General features: G+C 46.2%; 1 long non-coding RNA gene across 1 annotated transcript in view; it reads right to left on the reverse strand.

Annotated features, from left to right (window-relative positions):
- The window catches only part of LOC116875935, a 56,244-nt gene that overhangs the window by 10,049 nt on the left and 28,570 nt on the right, over positions 1 to 17,625 (reverse strand). The window lies entirely within an intron of this gene.

Raw genomic sequence — 17,625 nt, forward strand, 5'->3', positions numbered from 1 at the left:
ATGGGTGCCTGGAGCCAGCTTATTAAAAACCGTCATTTCAATCCCCAAAGCGAAGGTGCCACGGTATGTTGGAATGGAATGCTAATTTCCAGCTCCACATCATAATCTGGGACATGGAGAGAGCATTATGAGCATTTTAATATTCAGGAGGAAGGTAAACTCAGTGCTATTTCTGCAGCTGCCCCTCTGAGCCCAGAGAGCATTAGGAACTGTCTTTATTTCTCGGGTCCCATGCCCTGGTCCCAGCAGGTTGACACAGCACTCAGGCTCTCCCCTGTCACTTTGATCTGCTCCTGGATGTGGCCTTGGCCTGGTCTCAGACAGAGCTGACATCCGTGCACAGCAGCTGAGGTGGAGTGGACTGAGCGGTGAACTTCGAGTTGATGGGTTGGATTCAAGTCCCAGCTGCGCATGGGAGAAAGCCCTCTTATGTTTGTATGTTTTATTTTATTTATTATTTATTTATACTGTTAAAATTTTTATTTTTTATTTATTTTTAATTTTATATTATATTATTTATTTAAAAAAAAAGATTTTATTTATTTATTTGTTTGACAGACAGAGATCACAAGTAGGCAGAGAGAGAGGAGGAAGCAGCCTCCCTGCTGGGCAAAGAGCCGGATGTGGGGCTCCATCCCAGGACGCTGGGATGATGACCTGAGCTGAAGGCAGAGGCTTTAACCCACTGAGCCACGCAGATGCCCCTATTTTTAAAATTTTTAAAAAAGATTTTATTTATTTGAGAGAGAGATAGATTGACAGTCATGGCAACAGAGAGCGCAAGCAGCTAGGAGAGGGAGAAACAGGCTCCCCACTGAGCAGGGAGCCTGACATGGAGCTTGATCCCAGGATGTTGGGACCATGACCTGAGCCGAAGGCAGATGCTTAACAGACTGAGCCACCCAGGCGCCCCTGTATGGTGCTTTTTAATCTTCCAAGTACCTGTGTACCATCTCATCTTCTATCTTGTGTGAGGTACAGGGAAAAAAATCGCCCGATTTTACAGAGAAGGTAAATCAATACCCTGGAGGCAGCACCTTTTTTTTTTTATTTTTTAAGTTAAAAATGTTATCTATTATCTATCTATCTATTTGACAGAGAGATAGAAAGCCAAAGAGCACAAGCAGGGGAAATGGCAGAGGGAGAGGGAGAAGCAGGCTTCCCGCTGAGCAGGGAGCCTGATGAGGGGCTCGATCCCAGGACCGCTGGATCCCAGGACCCTGGGATCATGACCTGAGTCAAAGGCGGATGCTTAACTGACTGAGCCACCCAGGAGCCCCTTGTTTGTTGTTTTTGGAGGCCTTTACTCATTGGCTTTTGTCTCTTTCCCCTGTGCCACTTCGAGAGTGGATCCAAGAGGTTTGAATGAACGGAGCAGGAGAAATGTCACGAAGATCTCTCAGGGTTGAGCCCATTTTTACGCCCCTCCCAGAGTTTCTCTACTCCCACTCCAGCTGTATTGTCCAAATGATCAATGAACTTTCGATGTCATGCAGGGAGATCTAAGGAGATGGTTGAAACGGTCAGGACAAGAATTAGCCACGTGACTGAACGGAGTACAAGTACTTAACACTCCAGCCTGTCAGAAGATATCGCATCTGAAATGCTTGGAGTGGGGGCATAGGGACTGGGGACCCTGATTTCTTAGACATGGTGGTGGGGATCTCCCCAAGATGGGTGGTTGAAGGGTCATTTTCAGCTGTTAACATAGCAAAATAGTCACAAAGTTCTGAATCTTGGTGTCTATTTTAACAAAAAACCACGAATCTTACATCGTTGCCACGGAATATCAGCTGTTTCCCAATACACGTGGCTGATTTCATGTACTGTCGTGGTTTATATCACTCATAAAAAACCGTCCTAGCAAGTTGTGTCCCTCCGGGAATCTGGGGTCACATGCCGTGTGCTTGACACTCTAGCTGAAGACTCAAGAGTATTTTCTTCATTCTCCTCTCCCCTTTATTAAAATAGTTGGATAACCAAAATGAAGTCATCTCAATTTCCAGTTGTTTTAGCAACAGTGGCCTGTAGGAGAAGAAGCCCAGTTTGTGCCCACCTGAATCTTTCATCTGGATGTTTAGTGTCGTAGGGTCTGAGGCGAGGGAGGGCCAAAAACGTGGTGTCTGGGACCACTGTCAAGGGTGTGTAGATGGCAGTTAAAAGCTGTGTTGTCCCCTTCCCAGCATGGCCCCAGATGGGGAGAACTTGGCCTTAGAGGCAGAACTGGGCTTGGACCTGAGAATCAACAACCTCCCTTCCTAAGGCTGATCTCCCCAGATGGTGAGCCAGACTCTGAAACAAAGGATTCCCATCCCCCTTCACTCTCAAAGCAAGCAGGGGTTTCCTCCCGGGAGGGAGCCCCTCCTGCAGCCCAGTGTGAGTAACTGGAGACAGATTCTTGTTTCATTTCAGAGATGATCTGGAGGACTGACCCAAGACCTCTCTCAATAAAAGCATTTTATTTGTCCCCGAGAAGGTTTCCTCGGAAGCCTCTCCCGTGCCCCATGTCCTGTTTGTACTCTGAATGTTTGCATGCCCCCAGATTCATTTTTGACACAGCTCTTGGGCAAAAGTATGACTCTCTGGGCTGAGAAGTCTGTCTCCAAGTTGACAAGGGGTTTCCTAGGGGGCTACCTCTGCCACCTCGCTTCAGTGAAGGGGCTGGCCGGGTCTGTCCTGAAGCTTAAATGACACCTCAGTCCATATCATCTGCTCTCTAAGAGCAGGAAACTGCAAAGATGAGGAGAATCGAGGGGAGAGAGGCAAGTGGCCATGAGGCATTTCCGTCCCCGCCCCTCAGTCTTGAACCTCCAAAGGGAGAACTGAACCCAGCAAGGATATACCATCGAGTCCCGGTTACCTGCAAGAGAATTTTCCGCCCTGAGTTTCTCTTAGCTAACTGGTAACCAGGACCTCACCCTCTTCGCCTGACTCTCCTGCGGTCCTTATGGCACCTGCCACGGCTGATTCCTTCCCACTGCAGGGAGCTGGAAGTCTGGGAAAAATGAGACCATTGTTGATCCTGATATTCGAGGGAGAGGACAGCTTCTCTGAAGCTCCGGTTTTGCTTTCTGTGTCACATTGTTTCAGAGAGACAGTGAGTACAGCCGAGAGGTTGCAGAAATCACCCTCTTCACTCTGCCCTCATAGCATAGCTTGGGACCTTGACTTCAGAGCCCCAAATCCTGACTTTCCAGGTGCTAGATGAATACCGGTTGGATGAATGAATAAACGGGGAGTGAATAAATCAGTATATTCTGGGGAAACCACCATGCATTTTCCTGTCACACAACTGAAACTGCATTCGAAAGGAAAACTGTAAATCAGAAAGCTTATTTGATACGGGGCGCCTTTCAATGTAAACTGAGAGATAAGATTTTAATACTGTCTTAGGGCACTAATGACATGCCTGCCATACCACCTCGTCTTGTCTCCGCCCTGTAAGTCATTTCTTTATCCCGAAGTCTTCAGTGTTCCCTTCTTCTTCTTCTTCTTTTTTTTTTTAAGATTTTATTTATTTATTTGACAGAGAGAGAGAGCGATCACAAGTAGGCAGAGAGGCAGGCAGAGAGAGAGAGGAGGAAGCAGGCTCCCCACAGATCAGGGAGCTCGATGCGGGGCTCGATCCCAGGACCCTGAGATCATGACCTGAGCTGAAGGCAGAGGCTTAACCCACTGAGCCACCCAGGCGTCCCCCTTCTTCTTTTTTTTTAAGATTTTATTTATTTATTTGACAGAGAGATCACAAGTAGGCGGAGAGGCAGGCAGAGAGAGAGAGGAGGAAGCAGGCTCCCCGCCAAGCAGAGAGCTCGATGCGGGCCTCTATCCCAAGACCCTGAGATCATGACCTGAGCCAAAGGCAGAGGCTTAACCCACTGAGCCACCCAGGCACCTCTTCAGTGCTCCCTTCTTGAAGGCTTTCAGAATAAAGCCTAAACACCACATTATGCCCCCAAAAGCCATATGAGATCAAATTCCTATTGACATTTGCAGTCTTAACAATTCACACTGCCTAGTCCTTACCTGCTTACAGGGTGTTCATGAATATTGTCTCCTTTTGTCTTTCTCACCATGCCGGGAGATAATAATTTCTACTAGCTAATAGAAGACAGAGCCAGGACTTGAACCGAGGTCGGCGACCCCACTGTTGCCAGCCATATCCTCCCCCAATCCCTAAGCCTCTTTTCCCCCTTTCTTCTCCATGCCAGATCTTTTCCACCTCTAGGTCTTTGACCACGTGGAGGGCCCAGCTGCCCAACTCTGTGTGCTCAGGATCTTATCCATTTTTCGAAGTTCAGCTCAGAGCCCCCACCCCCCACCTCTGAGCCACCAGGTTGTGTTTGGTCCTCCTCCCTTGCCTGTGCTCTCCTTGCCCCTGACTTTACTGATTTTAAAGGATTGGGCTTGAAAATACACTGTGGTTCCCTAGGGGCACCTGGGTGGCTCAGTCAGTTGAGCATCCAACTCTTGATTTCAGTTCAGGTCTTGATCTTGGGGTCGTGAGTTCAAGTCTCACGATGGGCCTACTTAAAAAAAATATCTATATATACACACACGTGTATATATATATATATTTTAAATACAGTTATTTAAAACACAGTGTGGTTATCTGGATGAGCCTGGGCTCTGTCGCTAGACTGTACATTCCTTGAACACAGGGATTGGGGCTAATTGACCTGTGTTTCGCATGTTGCCCAGTGTGTGGTATCTTATATGGAAACTACTCAATAAACACTTATTTTGTTTTGTTTTTTAAAGATTTTATTTATTTATTTGACAGAGACACAGCGAGAGAGGGAACACAAGCAGGGGGAGTGGGAGGGGGAGAAGCAGGCTCCCTACGGAGCAGGGGTCTGAGGTAGGACTCGATCCCAGGACCCTGAGATCATGACCTGAGCTGAAGGCAGACGCTTAACGACTGAGCCACCCAGGCACCCCAATAAACACTTGTTATAAAATCCTGATTGCTGGTGCATGGGTGGCTCAGTTGGTTAAGCAACTGCCTTCAGCTCAGGTCATGATCCCGGGGTCCCGGGATTGAGTTCCACATCGAGTCCCACATCGGGCTCCCTGCTCGGTGGGGAGTCTGCTTCTCCCTCTGACCTTCCACCCTCTTGTCCTCTAATTCTCTCCCTCTCAATAAATAAATAAATAAAATCTAAAAAAAAAATCCTGATTGTTAAGTGAAAAAAGGTACAGAATAAGATTATAGGCATCTACCTTCTGTCTAAAAAGGGGGGAACAAGAATATATCATCACCAAAGTTATCATTTGCATAAAGATAATCTGGAAGGACATAGAAAACCACAGTGGTTTCCTCTGAGGGGACAGGGTGGCAGTGAGAACGGGAAAGAGGGAGACATTGGGTGGGGGAGATTTTTTTACCTACATTTTTATAGTTTGTTTTTTTTTTAAATCAGATAATGTATTTCTCTTTAAAGTAAAAGAGGTTGTTGAAGTGGTTTAGCCACTGGGGACTATTCCTGGTGCTGCCCCTGAACTTGTGAGGTGACAGTTCCTCATGTATTGTCATCAGCCCATCAGCTCTATGGCAGGTGGCCGGCTGCCCCTGCAGATGGTGATAAAACAACTTGATATATGGAAGGCCGGGGTAGGGAAGGAAGGGGGGAGAAAAGGGATAGAAAGAGGAACTTTTCTTTTTAATCAGATAACTGGCAATTCTTTTTATTTAAGGTAATATATATATATATATATATATATACATATACTTGTGTGTGTATTTGTTGAGTGTATATAGATGCACAAATGTATATAATATATATATTTCATTATATATGTAGTTTTTTTCAAGGAAAACCTAGAAAGAATACAGAAGTCTTCTGCAGGAAGAATTTAACTGACCACTAACGATACAAATTTAAGGTCACACCAAGAATTATTCCCCTGGACAAATGTCTCCTCTCTCAGAGAATCAGCTCTGGGAAGAGACTGTGTTTTAGAGATCATGTAAAAGGGAGGGAAAGAGACAGGGGAGAGGGAGAATAAAGCAAAACTGCAGAGAGGGAAAGAAAAGAGGAAAAAAGAGGAGACAACAAAGAAAAAAAATCAGACTTAAAAGGATAGAAAAAAAGAGAGAAAGAATGAGAGTAGGAGAGAGAAAGAGACAGATTCAGAAGGAAGCAGAGAGCATGTGTCTGGGAAGGGCCTGGCAGGTGACTCCAAACCAGGCCACCGAAGGGCTCACACACCAGGCAAGGCCAGTCCATGCCACCTGCCCACCTGAGACGAGGAGGAAACCCCACATGCCTGCAATGGAGTCTTATCCGAGGGGTGGTCTCAGCTGTCCCCCCAGGTGGCAGGCCCTCCCTAGAACCACCTCTACAGCACCAAACAACAGGGAGGGGAGGGGTCTCTAGGCTTCCTGGGACCTTCCCAAGCCCAGTACCCATTTGCTTCCAGGAGCTGAATGCCAAGAGCAGGTTCCCCTCACAGCCTGATTTGTGCAGGCTCTGGGGATGGTGGCGTCTGGCAGGAACCCATCTGTCCTGCTCTTGGTAGTGGGGGAGGTTGCCAGGGGACAATCCAGCTTCCAGCTTCTGGTTCTTTTTTTTTTTTTTTTAAGATTTTATTTATTTATTTGACAGACAGAGATCACAGAGAAACAGGCAGAGAGAGGAGGAAGCAGGCTCCCTGCTAAGCAGAGAGCCCGATGCGGGACTCAATCCCAGAAGGCAGAGGCTTAACCACTGAGCCACCCAGGTGTCCCCAGCTTCTGGTTCTTTTCCTTAACAACTGGGAAGGAGTGGCTGGTATAGTCTTGGCTTCAGATTCCCCCTTCCCGGGCGGGGAGGGTTCTGAAAAGGGACAGAGAAGGCTTGGGCAAGAGTTAAGGTTGTTCGTGGAAGAATTTTGACCTTGAGGTTAGCTGCGTCCCTGTGAACCCAGTCAGAGATGAGGGGATGGATGTCCGATTCCAGGTAGGATGAGGGTCTCTGTTCCCTGCTCTGAACTGCTTCCTTTCCATTTGTAGAACATCTGCGAAAGAAAGGGCCTCATCTTGTTAAAAGGGGAGAAAGTTCCAGGCTGTCTTTCCTTGTTAGAGCTTTATTTACTTATTTGAGAGAGAGAGAGAGAAAGACTGCAAGCCGGGGGAGTGTCAGAAGGAGAGGAAGAAAAGCAGAGATGCGGGGTTCAGTCCCAGGACCCTGAGATCCTGACCTGAGCCTAAATTGAGAGTTGGTCACTTACCCGACTGAGTCATCCAGGTGCCCCAGGGTCTTTCCCAATCTATGTCAATTGGGTAGATATATTCTATCCTATTACCCACTACCTGGGTCAGTCACTTCTTCCTGATTTCTCTCATTTAGAGTCCTGTCCTCAGACTTCAGCTAGAAAGGAAAATGAACAAAGGTATAGAAGAATTCAACGTGATCATAACCAAAAGGATCTAATGTGTATTTCTTTTTTTTTCAAGATTTTATTTATTTGACAGAGAGAGATCACAAGTAGGCAGAGAGGCAGGCAGAGAGAGAAAGGAAGGGAAGCAGGCTCCCCGCTGAGCAGAGCGCCTGATGCAGGGCTCGATCCCAGGACCCTGAGATCATGACCTGAGCTGAAGGCAGAGGCTTAACCCACTGAGCCACCCAGGCACCCCTCTAACATGTATTTCATCCAATAACAGCAGAATATTCATTGTTTTCAAGTATCCAAGGAGCATATACCAACATAAACCATAATCTGGGCCCTAAAATACACTTCAACTGATTTAAAACAAATGAAATCAGAATGAATCTGTTCTCTGACCATAATGGAATTAAAATAGAAATCAGTAACAAAAGGATAACATAAAAATGTGAAAATACTTGGAAACTGAGCAATACAGTTCTAAATAATCCATGAGCCAAACAGGGAAGTCTCGAGGGAAATTTAAAAATACATTAGGCTGAGTGAAAATGAAAATATAACATTAACATCTGTGGGACACAGCTAAAGCAGGGTTGGGAAATAAATCTATACCCCTAAATGTGTACTTTAGAAAAGAGGAGGGGTGCCTGTCTGGCTTAGTTGGTAGAGAATATGATTCCTGATCCCAGGATCTTGAGTTCAAGTCCCACCCCGGGCATAAAGATCACTTCGAAAAGAAAAAAGAGGATAAGTCAAACCAGTAACCTAAGCTCCCACCTCAAGAACCTATTAAAAAAAAAAAAAGTAAAATAAATTCAAAGTAAGTGGAAATAATAGATTAAAGCAAAAAATCCATGAAATTGAAGACAGAAAAAGTAGTAATGGAAAACAGAAAAGAGGGATGTCTGGGTGGCTTAGCTGGTTAAGCATCTCATAAACCCAAGGTCCTGGGATCGAGCCCTGCATTGGGCTCCCTGCTCATCATGGAGCCTGCTTCTCCCTCTGCCTCCCACTCCCTGCTTGTGCTCTCTCTCTCTCTCTCTAAAAAATAAATAAATAAAATCTTAAAAAAATAAACAGAAAAAAAATCAATAAAATGAGGAGCTGATTATCTGAAAAGATCAATAAACTTCCAGCAAGATAGACACATTCATTTTTTAAATTTTTTTTAAATTTTATTTATGGGGCGCCTGGGTGGCTCAGTGGGTTAAAGCCTCTGTCTTTGGCTCAGGTCCTGATCCCAGGGTCCTGGGATCCAGCCCTGCCTCGGGCTCTCTGCTCAGTAGGGAGCCTGCTTCCTCCCCTCTCTCTGCCTGCCTCTCTGCCTACTTGTGACCTCTGTCTGTCAAATAAATAAATAAAATCTTCTTTTTTTAGAAGATTTTATTTATTTATTTGACACAGAGAGAGAGAACACAAGCAAGGGGAGCAGCAGGCAGAGGGAGAGAGAGAGGCAGGCTCCTTGCTGAGCAGAGAGCCTGACATGGGGCTCGATCCCAGGACCCTGAGATCAGGACCCGAGCGGAAGGCAGAGGCTTAACCCACTGAGCCACCCAAGTGCCCCAAGAGAGACACATTTAAAAAGAGAGAACACATCATCAATATTGGGAATGGAATAGGAGATCTCACTGTAGACACGACAGACATCAACCAGATCACAGGGAGAAGTCCCCGGCTGGCTCTGTCGGTGGATCATGTGACAGCCCCATGTTCGGTGTGGAGATTACTTAAGAGTATTTTTTTTTTTTCAATTAAAAAAAGGAGAATGGGGGAATGGTGTGTAGCAAGTTGCATAATGGCCTCCTAAGATATTAGTTCCCAGTCCCTGGAACCCATAAATATTACCTTATTTGGAGGAAGGGGCTTTGCAGATGTGAGTTAAGTAAGTAAATAGGGATTTAAGTAAGATTTCTGAGATTATCCTAGCGGGTCCTACTACCATCACTAGTGTCCTTATGAGAGAGCTGCAAAGGGGGATGTAACACACAGAAGAGGGGAAGGCCATGTGACCATGGAAAAAGAGGTGGAAGTGACGTGACCACAAGGCAAGGGATGTGGGCTGACACCGGAAGATGGAAAATGCAAGGAACCCGGGGCGGGGGTGGGGCGGTGGCGCTGGCTGGCTCAGTCGGCAGAACATGTGACACTAGATCTCAGGGTCGTGAGTTGAAGCCCAACATTGGGTGTAGAGATCCCCAGAGCCTGGGGCACCTGGTGGCTCAGTCGTTAAGCATCTGCCTTCAGCTCAGGTCATGATCCCAGGGTCCTGGGATTAAGCTCCATATCCCGCTCCCTGCTCAGTGGGAAGCCTGCTTCTCCCTTTCTCTCTGCAGCTCCCCCTGCTTGTGTTCCCTCTTTTGCTGTGTCTCTCTGTGTCAAATAAATAAAAATCTTTAATTAAAAAAAAAAAAAAAAGAGAGATACCCAGAGCCTCTGGAGGGAGTCTAGTCTCATCACCTTGATTTCGGTCCATTGATCCTGGTTTTGAATTCTTGGCCTCCAGAACCCTGACAGAATGCACTGAATGTTTTTTATTTTTTTTTTCATTTTTTTAAGATGACGTGGGGCCCAAACTCACAACTGTGATCAAGACCCAAGTTGAGGTCAAGAGTCAGACGCCTAACTGAGCCACCCAGGCCCCCCAAATTTAATGTTGTTTTAAGCCACTAAGTTAATTTGTTACAGCAGTCACAGGAGGCCAAAACACTGACCACCTCTACACACAGGAATCTGGCAACTTAAATGAAATGTACCGATTCCTCAAATAACACAGACTACTGCACTCATCTGCTATGAAAGAGATCATTTGAATAGTCCTATGACTATTTAAAATATTTTTACTTATTTATTTGACAGACAGAAACCACAAGTACGTAAAGAGGCAGGCAGAGAGAGAGAGAGGAGGAAGCAGGCTCCCCTCGGAGCAGAGAGCCCGATGTGGGGCTTGATCCCAGGACCTCGGGATCATGACCCAAGCCGAAAGGTGTTAACCCACTGAGCCACCCAAGTGCCCCAATAGTCCTATGACTATTAAGGAAATTGAATTTATAATGAACTCCCACCCCTGTCATTTCCAGGCCTAGATGGTTTCACTGGAGAATTCTACCAAACATTTAAGGCAGAATTAATCTCTACACAGTTTCTTGCAGAAAATAGAAGAGGGGGAATACTTAGCAATTCATTTTATGAAACTAATATTACTGTGATATCAAAATCAGATAAAGACAGTACCAATACACACACACACACCCTACAGACCAAAATCCCCAATGAATATAGATGTGCAAATGTTTAACAAAGTATTAGCAAATAGAATTCAGCAAAATACAGAAAGAAATATATACCGTGACCAGGTGGAGTTTATTTCAGGGATGCAAAACTGATTCAATATTCAAAAATTATTGTAGGGGCCCCCGGGTGGCTCAGTTGATCCAGTGTCTGCCTTTGGCTCAGGTCATGATCCCAGGGTCCTGGGATTGAGCCCCGCGTCGGACTCTGCATTCATCGAGGAGTCCACTTCTCCCTCTCCCACTCTCTCTCTTTGCCCCTCCTGCTTGTGCATGCTCTCTCTCTCTCTAAAATAAATAAATAAAATCTTTAAAAAAAAATCCATCATTGGGACGCCTGGGTGGCTCAGTTGGTTAAGCGGCTGCCTTCGGCTCAGGTCATGATCCCAGCGTCCTGGGATCGAGTCCCACATCGGGCTCCTTGCTCGGCGGGGAGCCTGCTTCTCCCTCTGCCTCTGCCTGCCTCTCTGTCTGCCTGTGCTCGCTCACTCTCTCTCCCTCTGTCTCTGACAAATAAATAAATAAAATCTTTAAAAAAAATCCATCATTGTAATTTACCACATTACCAGTCTAAAGAAGAAAAACCACATGATCTCATCAATTGATAACAGAAAAAGCATCTGACAAAGTTTAAACATCCATTTAACAATTAAGGAAAAGGGGCGCCTGGGTGGCTCAGTGGGTTAAAGCCTCTGCCTTCAGCTCAGGTCATGATCTCAGGGTCCTGGGATCAAGCCCCGCATCGGGCTCTCTGCTTAGCAGGGAGCCTGCTTCCTCCTCTCTCTCTGCCTACTTGTGATCTCTGTCTGTCAAATGAATAAATAAAATCTTTTAAAAATTTAATTAAAAAAGTAAAAAAATAAAAAAAATTAAGAAAAAAGATCTCTCGGGAAAAAAAAAAAAAAGATAAAAACCTCTCGGAAGAATAGGAATGAAAGGGAAGATCCTCGGCTTGGTAACAAGCGTCTACGAGAAGCCGGCTAACATTCTGCCTAATGGTCAAGGACTGAATGCTTTCTTCTTAAGATGTGGAACAAGGCGCCACTTTGAGCGGCCTTGTGAGCACACGTGGAGACATCCTACTCTGAACCATCAGCCTCCAGCAATACAGTTGCAACTCCGCTGCAAACAGTTGCCTGGCGGTCAGGTCCTGGATTTCAGAGGGACTGTGCCCGTGGCATACTCTTCTGTCTGGAAGGTAGATCTATTACAGAGGCCCACACAGGCTTTGGTCCCAGAAAAAGGGGCTATGCAGGCTGTAGGTCATTTGGACAGCAAATTGCAGAGTCTGGGCCTGGGACACAGTCGAGAAGGGGGGGATGCCCAGGCTTCATGTGGGGACTATCCTTTAAAAAAAAAATTTTAATTCAATTAGCCAACTTGGAGTACATGATAGTTTTAGATGTAGTGCTCAGTAATTTTTCAGTCGGGTAGAACCCCCAGTGCTACTTCCAGTGGGATCAGGGGAAACAAAGCTTAATCCAAAGTATTGACACTTGGGGTGCCTGGGTGACTCAGTAGGTTAAAGCCTCTGCCTTTCGCTCAGGTCCTGATCTCAGGGTCCTGAGATCGAGCCCTGCATCGGGCTTTCTGCTTAGCAGGGAGCCTGCTTCCTCCCTCTCTCTGGCTGCCTTTCTGCCTACTTGTGATCTCTGTTTGTCAAATAAAATCTTTAAAAAAAATTGACACCTGTGCAATAAAACACATTAATATTTATTCCAAGTGGGTTAAATGAGGACTATAGCTGGTCTGTATAGGTACCTCTATAAATTCTTCATGTCATTTCAAGTCAGGTTTTGCCCCCAAACAAGTGTGTGCCAAACTTTAGAAAAAGCTTTTGATTTCTCAGAATTTTTGAGATTTCAGAACTGGCAGAAAAGGGGCAATGGAACTGGAATAGGGTTGACTGCGCTTTCTAGACTCCCTTCCAACAAAGGGTGGCTGTTTCTAGACTCCCTTCCAACGAAGGGTGGCCATGGATGACTAAATTCTCACCAATAGAATGAGAGCAGAAGTGAGAAGGGCCACTTGGAGTCCGAACTCTAAGAGAGGCAGATGGGCCTACTAGCCAGCTTCCATCAAGATGAGGAAAAAGTCGGGGCGCCTGGGTGGCTCAGTGGGTTGAGCCTCTGCCTTTGGCTCAAGTCATGATCTCAGGGTCCTGGGATCGAGCCCCGCATTGGGCTCTCTGCTCAGCGGGGAGCCTGCTTCCTCCCCTTTCTCTGCCTGCCTCTCTGCCTACTTGTGATCTGTCAAATAAATAAATAAATAAATAATCTAAAAAAAAAAAAAAGATGAGGAAAAAGTTCTCATATTGACGAAGCAACACTATGGAAGGAATCAGAGTTCTGAGATGGCCACGTGGGGCAGAATCCTTACTAACCTGGACTGCTCAACTCAGGACTGCCACGGGGGACAGAAAGAAACTTCTATTCTTTCAGTCACTGGATTTTTGTCTCCAACCCACTTAGTCTTGAACGAATTAATGTAAGAGACAAGTGCTGCACAAAATAAAGATGGAAGACGTAGTACCTTACCTCACGGGGCTCTAGTTTAAGGAAGGAAAATCATTCACATACAGAGAGTTCTAATAAAATGTGCTATGGCCATAGAGCTGCTACGGAAGAGTGAAGGCCCAGAGGGAGGCTTCAGGGACAACGTTCTTGAAAACACGAGGCCTCAGCTGAAGTATGCAGATTGAAAAGGAGTTCGTCAGGATTAGAAAATGGAAAAGGGTATGTTGTGGGTTGAACTGTGTCGCCCTAAAAAAGGAAAGAGATGTTGAAGTCCTAATTTCCCAGTGCCTCAGAACATGATCTTATTTAAGAAAGAGGGTCATTATAGATCTGATTAGTTAGGATGAGATCATACTAGCGTAAGATGGGCCCTAAATTCAACATGACTGGTAGCTTTTGTGTGTGTGTCTATGCATTTTTTGTCTATTTTTTATTTTATTTTAATTCCAGTATAGTTAACATACAGTGTTTTTCAAATTATTTTATTATTTATATTGACAGAGAGAGAGAGCACAAGCAGGGGCAGGGGCAGGCAGATGGAGAGGGAGAAGCATGGGGCTCAATCCTAGGACTCTGGAATCATGACTTGAGCCAAAGGCAAATGCTTAACTGACTGAGCCACCCAGGTGCCCTGAGGGTTTTTTGTTTTGTTTTGTTTTGAATACTTGAGACAGAACTGGTAGTAAATCTAGCAATCACCCCGATTAGGTAGGAATTAGATACACGAATGGATGAGACAGACTTATTTACTTTCTTTCTTTCCTTTTCTTTTAAGATTTTATTTATTTATTTTTCAGAGAGAGAGAGAGAGAGAGAGAGAGCGCGCGCGCACAAGCAGGGGGAGCTGCAGGCAAAGGGAGAAGCAGGCTTCTCTCCCAGCAAGGAGCCCAATGTGGGACTCGATCCTGGGATCACAACCTGAGTGGAAAGCAGACACCCAACTGACTGAGCCACCCAGGCGCCCCTTCTTTCTTTCTTTGAATGAGACTCTCTAACAACACTTTCCAACAAGAGGGTGTAGGAGAGGAAAAACAGAAGTCTGAGGATGGAATGTACGAAAGGTTAAGGAGATTAAAAAAAAAAAAAGATTTATTTATTTGAAAGAGAGAGAGAGAGGAAGATCAGACACTTAACCAACTGAGGCACCCAGGCACCCCAAGGAGACTTTCCAGCTGAAATAAAAGGACTGTTCCAAGAAGCAAGAAGAAAACCAGGAGCCAGCGAGCATTGCCATTGGAATTCCAATTCCAATGGGTGGGGGGCGGAATTTTCCCTGTGTGTACGGGGATTCCCAGAAAACCAACAGGAGGACCTAGAATCTCAACTCAGTTCTGACACTATGCACCCAGAGATAGCATCAGATCCCACAGATGAAGGGTTCCATCCTATAAGACTGCCCCCCCACACCCCAATTTAGACCCGTTGAAAGCCCAGGTTGTCACCTGTGCTTCCCATCAACCAGCTGTAAATCAGAGGCTCCTACCACTCCCTCCTTGGGTTGGATTAGTTTGCCAGAGTGGATCACAGAACTCAGAGGAACACTTTACTGACTAGACCACTGGTTTATTCAAAAAGGCTAGAACTCCGGAAATAGGAACGGCCAGGTGGAAGAGATGCATAGGGCAAGACACGCACAGGATAAAGGGAAAGGGTGGGGAGCTTTCATACCCTTGCTGAGTGCACCACTTATCCTGAATCTTCCCAAGTTCACCAACCTCGAAGCTCTCTAAACTGAGTCCCTTCAGGTTTTTAATGGAGGCCTTATTACCCAGGCTGGGCTGATTAAATCATTGGCCTTTGGTGACTGAACTCAATCTCCAGCCCCTCTATCCTCCCTGGAGTTTGGGAGGGTAGGTGCGTGATCAAAACCCTCTAATCAGTGGTTGGCCCTGACCCTCAGGTCTAAAGTTGCCTTATTAACATAACAACAGATACACCTACCTCTTCCTCTCCCAAGACAGGAAATTCCAAGGGTTTTAGGAACTCTGTGCCAGAAATGGGGGATGAAAGCCAAATATATATTTCTTTTTTTTTTTTTTAGATTTTATTTATTTATTTGGCAGAGAGATAGAGAACACAATTAGGCAGAGAGGCAGGCAGAGGGAGAGGGAGAAGCAGGGAGCCTGATGCGGGGCTCAAGCCCAGGACTGTGGGATCATGACCTGAACCAAAGGCAGCTGCTGGACTGACTGAGCTACCCAGGTGCCCCCAAATATATGTTTCTTGTTCCATATCACAGTATCAGGTGCTGCTACTGAGTATTAAGGAAGCTGGAGCCTAGGGGCTAAGCTAAGAAGTTGGCTGGTTTGACACTCAGACACTCTTTGTTCTGTCCAAAAAGTGCCATGGATTTCCATTATTCTGTGTTGTTGTTTTTCCAAAACGGACTAGTAGGGGGAGAGTCATTATAGATAACCTGTTTTATTTTCCAATTTCCCTCTTGGGTCCCTTGGCTGGCTGGTCTCCAACTGCCTCTCGTCTGCCCTCTGTGGTTGCCATCCTATTGGTCACTATTCACACACACTTGCTCCTTTAGGCGTCTGGACCTGATCAGCACGAAGGGACATTAAGGTCCTCAAAAATGCTTCGGACAAGGGCAAACACACCATTGAAGCAGAGCGAGGATGGAGGGGAGTCTGAGGGTTGCTGAAGCCCGGAGGCCACAGGGCACAGCTCCCAGGACGTTTGGAGCCACAAGCGCAAAGCCTTTTCTCCAAGTCTTCAGTTTTGCAACATTTATCATTTCCCCACACCTACTTTCAGTGTCATAAGTCACAAAGATGAGCCATTAAGCTGGTTTATTTAATTTATCATGTGAACATACTAATAAAAAGACTGTTATTGAACCCCCACGACTTAGATAATGGGAGGATGGCAGAAGCTTCCGGAGATCCAATAATCCCCTTTAATTAAATTAGACAATGGCTATTAGCGTCAGTAATTAGTGTCACTTGCCTGGTAATTGAATGGTTGATATGAAAAATGGCTCCATGTTAGGGTCTGTCTTGGAATGAATGTAGGAGGCATATGAATTTATATATTCCTTCATATTTATTGTGTATTTACTGTACAGCCAGAAGTATGTCGGGCAACAGACTCGGACAGTGAGCCAGAAGGCTGAGACCCCCATCCTTCCAGAAGTTTTGTTCTAGTGGGCTGCTTTCACTAACTGAGAGCATTTTTTTTAAGATTTATTTTATTTTATTTTTAAAAGATTTTATTTATTTATTTGACTGACAGGGATCACAAGTAGGCAGAGAGGCAGGCAGAGAGAGAGAGGAGGAAGCAGGCTCCTTGCGGAGCAGAGAGCCCAATGTGGGGCTCCATCCCAGCATCCTGGGATTAGGACCTGAGTGGAAAGCAGAGGCTTTAATCCACTGAGCCCCCCAGGCGCCCTAAACTGGGAACATTTTTTTTTTTTTTTAGAGATTTTATTTATTTGACAGAAAGAAACACAGTGAGAGAGGGAACACAAGCAGAGGGAATAGGAGGAGAAGCAGGCCTCCCGCGGAGCAGGCAGCCCCATGCGGGGCTCGAACCCAGGATCTGGGGATCATGACCAGAGCCGAAGGCAGACGCTTAACGACTGAGCCACCCAGGCACCCCGGGGAACATCTTTAACGATCGCAAAATGCCTTTCTCTTTTAAAAATGGGAAGTTCCCTTTTAAAATTTAAAAATGCCTTTTTAGTAGGAGAGAACACCCACCAGGATCCAGGTCAAAGTGTTAGAAGAGAAAAATCATTAAACATTCACACTGGAATTCTCACGATAGCCCTGAAAGGCAGGGGAACACGGCGGGGGAAGCCAGCTCCGGTTCACGTGCCTGGTCGGCTACCTTCCGCAGCTATGGGGCTCTTGCCGCCAGCATCCTCAGTTGGAACTCTGAGATGATATTATGCATAGCGTGTGGCATATAAACCCTTGGCACACTTCGTAATAGCTATTCTCATGGTCATTAGCTCATTTTTGAAGACGAGAAGCTTGACACAGAGGTATAGAGATTTACCCAAGGCTACACAGCTGGTAATTGGCAGAGCAGGAACTTGGACCCAAATCTGAATCCAAGCCACATCCACATTTGGCGTCACTGTCCGGAAAGAGGCCAAGGAGTAATTACTCAAGGTGGAGTGGCGTGCTTATGGAGGAGTGCGGGCATCGTTACTTGGGAGGAGCCGGGAGAGATGTGGGGTCCAGGTAGGCAAGACATCAGATAATGACCAGTGAACAAGTCCAGATGGGTAAAGAAGTGGGGCAACCCCCTGGCGGGGCATCCAGATTCAGCGGCTGGCTGCGGCCCTTTCACCTGTAGCCAAACACTGACCCCTGCCGGCCGCTGGGGGGGGGGGGGGGGGGGGGGGCGCCCGGTCCAGCTACCGGGACTGGGCCCTTCTCCCGGAGTCAGGCATAAGGCTAGAGAAGTGACTGTACCTCTAACCTCGGTGCCCTCCCGGGCCA

The sequence above is a fragment of the Lontra canadensis genome, unplaced genomic scaffold (genome assembly GCF_010015895.1).
Source record: "Lontra canadensis isolate GAN:19392208 unplaced genomic scaffold, GSC_riverotter_1.0 scaffold43, whole genome shotgun sequence".
NCBI lineage: Eukaryota > Metazoa > Chordata > Mammalia > Carnivora > Mustelidae > Lontra > Lontra canadensis.